Here is a 5,676-nt window from a genome sequence, read left to right on the forward strand (position 1 = left end):
AGTTGAATCTGATCCTTTCTATGGTTATGAATCTAAAACTGTTGTGGCACATCTTACTAAATTAAATGATATAGCCACCTTGTTCACTAATGATGAGAAAACTCGCTATTATTATATCCTTAAGATATTTCCGTTCTCATTAAAGGGTGATGCTAAGATATGGTTTAATTATCTTGATCTTGGTTGTGTGCGTAGTCCCTAGGATATGATTTATTACTCCTCTGCTAAATATTTCCTCGCTCATAAGAAACAAGCTGCTTTTAGGAAAATATATAATTTTGTGCAAATTGAAGAAGAGAGTCTCCTACAAGCTTGTGGGAGGCTTCTTCAATTACTTAATGCTTTGCCTGATCATCCTCTTAAGAAAAATGAAATACTTGATATCTTTTATAATGGACTAACCGATGCTTCTAGAGACCACTTGGATAGTTATGCTGGTTGTGTTTTCAGGCAAAGAACACCAGATGAAGCTGAAATTTTATTAAATAAAATGTTGACTAATGAAAATAATTGGACACTTCCTGATCCAATTCCTGTACCAACTCCTAAGCCAACTCCGAAGAAAAGGGGTATTCTATTTCTCAGTCCTGAAGATATGCAAGAGGCAAAGAAATCTATGAAGGAAAAAGGTATTAAAGCTGAAGATGTTAAGAATTTACCTCCTATGGAAGAAATACATTGTCTTAATTTACCACCTGTTGAAGAAATACATGGCTTTAATCCATCATCTATTGAAGAAACACATGGTCCTGATAACCCGGCATAGGTAGTAAAGGTAAATTCTCTCTATAGATATGATAAAGCTGAAATTCCATTTACTAAGTTTGCTAGCCTGCTTGGATGAGTTTGATGACTTTATGGTTAAACAAGAAAACTTCAATGCTTATTTTGGTAGAGAATTGAAACGCAATGCTGATATGCTTGAACACTTGGGTGATTATATGGCTAATATTAAAGGTGAACTTAAACTTATTAGTAAACATGCTTCTATGCTTACCACTCAAGTAGAACAAGTGCTCAAAGCTCAGAATGATTTGCTCAATGAATTGAATATTAAGAAAAATGATAATGCTGTCAGAGTTATGACTAGAGGTGGTAAAATGACTCAGGAACCTTTGTATCCTGAGGGCCATCCTAAGAGAATTGATAAAGATTCTCAAAGAAATAATATTGATGCACCTAGTCCTTCTAAGAGGAAGAAAACGAAAAATGATAGGACTTTGCAAAAGAATTCAGAGAAGATTCAAATATTATTCATAGATAGACTTGATCATAAACCCACAATTCATCGATCTCAACAAACACACCGCAAAAAGAAGATTACATCAAATAGATCTCCACGAGAGAGGGGGAGAACATTGTATTGAGATCCAAAAAGAGAGAAGAAGCCATCTAGCTACTAACTATGGACCCGTAGATCTGAAGTAAACTACTCACACTTCATCGAAGGGGCTTGGATGATGATGTAGAAGCCCTCCGTGATCGATGCCCCTTCCAGTGGAGCTCCGGAATAGGCCCCAAGATGGGATCTCGTGGATACAGAAAGTTGCGGCGGTGGAATTAGGTTTTTGGCTCCGTCCCCGATCGTTTGGGGATACATAGGTATATATAGGAGGAAGAAGTACGTCGGTGGAGCTTCGAGGGGCCCACGAGGCAGGGGGAGCGCCCTAGGGGGGGCGCCCTTCACCCTTGTGACCGCCTCGTGGCTTTCTTGACGGAGGGTCCAAGTCTCCTGGATCTTATCTGATGAGAAAATCACGTTTCCGAAGGTTTTCATTCCGTTTGGACTCCGTTTGATATTATGTTTCTCCGAAACACTGAAATAGGCAAAAAACAACAATTCTGGCTGGGCCTCCGGTTAATAGGTTAGTCCCAAAAATAATAAAAAAATGGAAAATAAAGCCCAATATAGTCCAAAACAGTAGATAATATAACATGGAGCAATAAAAAATTATAGATACGTTGGAGACGTATCAAGCATCCCCAAGCTTAATTCCTGCTCGTCCTCGAGTAGGTAAATGATAAAAACAGAATTTTTGATGTGGAGTGCTACTTGGCATAATTTTAATGTAATTCTTCTTAATTGTGGTATGAATATTCAGATCCAAAAGATTCAAGGCAAAAGTTCATATTGACATAAAAATGATAATACTTCAAGCATACTAGCTAAGCAATTATGTCTTCTCAAAATAACATGGCCAAAGAAAGTTCATCCCTACAAAATCATATAGTTTAGTCATGTTTCATTTTCATCACACAAGAATGCTCTCATCATGCACAACCCCGATGACAAGCCAAGCAGTTGTTTCATACTTTAGTAATCTCAAACCTATAAACTTTCATGCAATATATGAGCGCGAGCCATGGACATAGCACTATGGGTGGAATAGAATATAATGAGGGGGTTATGTGGAGAAGAAAAAAAAGGAGAAAGTCTCACATCAACGAGGCTAATCAATGGGCTATGGAGATGCCCACCGATTGATGTTAATGCAAGGAGTAGGGATTGTCATGCAACAGATGCACTAGAGCTATAAATGTATGAAAGCTCAACAAAAGAAACTAGTGGGTGTGCATCCAACTTGCTTGCTCACGAAGACCTAGGGCACTTAAGGAGGCCCATTGTTGGTATATACAAGCCAAGTTCTATAATGAAAAATTCCCACTAGTATATGAAAGTGATAACATGAGAGACTCTCTACTATGAAGATCATGGTGCTACTTTGAAGCACAAGTGTGGTAAAAGGATAGTAACATTGTCCCTTCTCTCTTTTTCTCTCATTTTTTGGGGCCTTTTCTTTTTTATGGCCTTTCTCTTTTTTTGGGCCTTCTCTTTTTTATGGCCTTTCTTTTTTTTATTCCTCACTTGGGACAATGCTCTAATAATGATGATCATCACACTTCTATTTATTTACAACTCAATGATTACAACTCGATACTAGAACAAAGATGACTCTATATGAATGCCTCTGGCGGTGTACTGGGATATGCAATGAACCAAGAGTGACATGTATGAAAGAATTATGAATGGTGGCTTTGCCACAAATACTATGTCAACTACATGATCATGCTAAGCAATATGACAATGATGAATGTGTCATGATGAACGGAATGATGGAAAGTTGCAAGGCAATATATCTCGGAATGGCTATGGAAATGCCATAATAGGTAGGTATGGTGGATGTTTTGAGGAAGATATAAAGAGGTTTATGTGTGAAAGAGCGTATCATATCACGGGGTTTGGATGCACCGGCAAAGTTTGCGCCAACTCTCAATGTGAGAAAGGGCAATGCACGGTACCGAAGAGGCTAGCAAGGATGGAAGGGTGAGAGTGCGTATAATCCATGGACTCAACATTAGTCATAAAGAACTCACATACTTATTGCAAAAATCTACAAGTCATAAAAAACCTCGGCACTACGTGCATGCTCCTAGGGGGATAGATTGGTAGGAAAAGACCATCGCTCGTCCCCAACCGCCACTCATAAGGAAGACAATCAAATAACACCTCATGTTTCAAATTTGTTGCATAACGTCTACCATACGTGCATGATACGGGACTTGCAAACTTCAACACAAGTATTTCTCAATTTCACAACTACTCAACTAGCATGACTTTGATATTATTACCTCCATATCTCAAAACAATCATCAAGCATCAAACTTTTCTTAGTATTCAACACACTCATAAGAAAGTTTTATTATTAATCTTGCATACCAAGCATATTAGGATTTTAAGCAAATTACCATGCTAATAAGACTCTCAAGATAATCTAAGTGAAGCATGAGAGATCAATAGTTTCTTTAAAACAAATCCACCACTGTGCTCTAAAAGATATAAGTGAAGTACTAGAGCAAAACTATAAAGCTCAAAAGATATAAGTGAAGTACATAGAGTATTCTATCAAATTCCAAATCATGTATGGCTCTCTCAAAAGGTGTGTACATAAAGGATGATTGTGGTAGACTAACAAGCAAAGTCTCAAATCATAAAAGACGCTCCAAGCAAAACACATATCATGTGGTGAATAAAAATATAGCTCCAAGTAAAGTTACCGATAGAAGTAGACGAAAGAGGGAATGCCTTCCGGGGCATCCCCAAGCTTTGGATTTTAGGTGTCCTTATATTATATTGGGGGTGCCATGGGCATCCCCAAGCTTAGGCTCTTTCCACTCCTTGTTCCATAATCCATCAAATCTTTACCCAAAACTTGAAAACTTCACAACACAAAACTTAAAGTAGAAAATCTCATGAGCTCCGTTAGCGAAAGAAAACAAAAGACCACTTCAAGATACTGTAATGAACTCATTCTTTATTTATATTGGTGTCAAACCTACTGTATTCCAACTTTTCTATGGATTATAAACTATTTTACTAGCCATAGATTCATCAAAATAAGCAAACAACACACGAAAAACAGAATCTGTCAAAAACAGAACAGTCTGTAGTAATCTGTAGCTAGCACAAGATATGGAACCCCAAAAATTCTAAAATAAATTGATGGACATGAGGAATTTATCTATTAATCATCTTCAAAAAGAATTAACTAAATATAACTTTCCAAATAAAAATGACAGCAGTTCTCATGAGCGCTAAAGTTTCTGTTTTTTATAGCAAGTTCAACAAGACTTTCCCCAAGTCTTCCCAACGGTTCTACTTGGCACAAACACTAATTAAACACAAAAAACACAACCAAAACAGAGGCTAGATAAATTATTTATTAAATAACAGCCAGGATAAATATTGGGTTGACTCCCAACAAGTGCTTTTCTTTAAAGCCTTATAGCTAGGCATAATATTTCAATGATGCTCACATGAAAGACAAGAATTCAAGCACAAAGAGAGCATCATAAAACACGTGACAAACACATCTAAGTCTAACAAACTTCCGATGCATAGGCATCTTATAGGCAAACAAATTATCAAGGCAAGCAAAAACTAGCGCATGCAAGGGAGTGGAAAGAAACAATAGCAATCTCAACATAACGAGAGGTAATTTAGTAACATGAAAATTTCTACCACCATATTTTACTCTCTCATAATAATTATATGTAGGATCATAAGCAAATTCAACAAAATAGCTATCACATAAAATATTTTCAACACGATCCACATGCATGCAAAGTTGACACTCTTCCAAAATAGTGGGATTAACCTTAACTAAAGTCATGACCTTTCCAAACCCACTTTTATCAAAAACTTCATAAGATTGAACATTCTCCAAATATGTGGGATCTAAATTTGACATTCTTCCAAACCCACTTTCAATATTATTGCAAACATCATAATCAATCTCATATTCATCATGGGGTTTAAATAAATTTTCAAGATCAAAAGAAGAATCACCCCAATCATGATCATTGCAACAAGTAGAGGACATAGCAAAACTAGCATCCCCAAGCTTAGGGTTTTGCATATTATTAGCACAATTAACATTAATAGAATTTATAATATAATCATTGCAATCATGTTTTCTATTCAAAGATCTATCGCAAATCGCTTCATGAGGTAATTCATCACATTTTTCAGATTCACGAATTTCAAGCAAAACTTCATAAAGATAATCTAGTGCACAAAACTCACTAGCAATCGGTTTATCATAATTGGACCTCTTAAAAAGATTAGCAAGTGGGTGAGGATCCATAGATCTTAGGTTCTCTGTTTAGTAATAAATA

The sequence above is a fragment of the Triticum aestivum genome, chromosome 2A (assembly GCF_018294505.1).
Source record: "Triticum aestivum cultivar Chinese Spring chromosome 2A, IWGSC CS RefSeq v2.1, whole genome shotgun sequence".
Taxonomy (NCBI): domain Eukaryota; kingdom Viridiplantae; phylum Streptophyta; class Magnoliopsida; order Poales; family Poaceae; genus Triticum; species Triticum aestivum.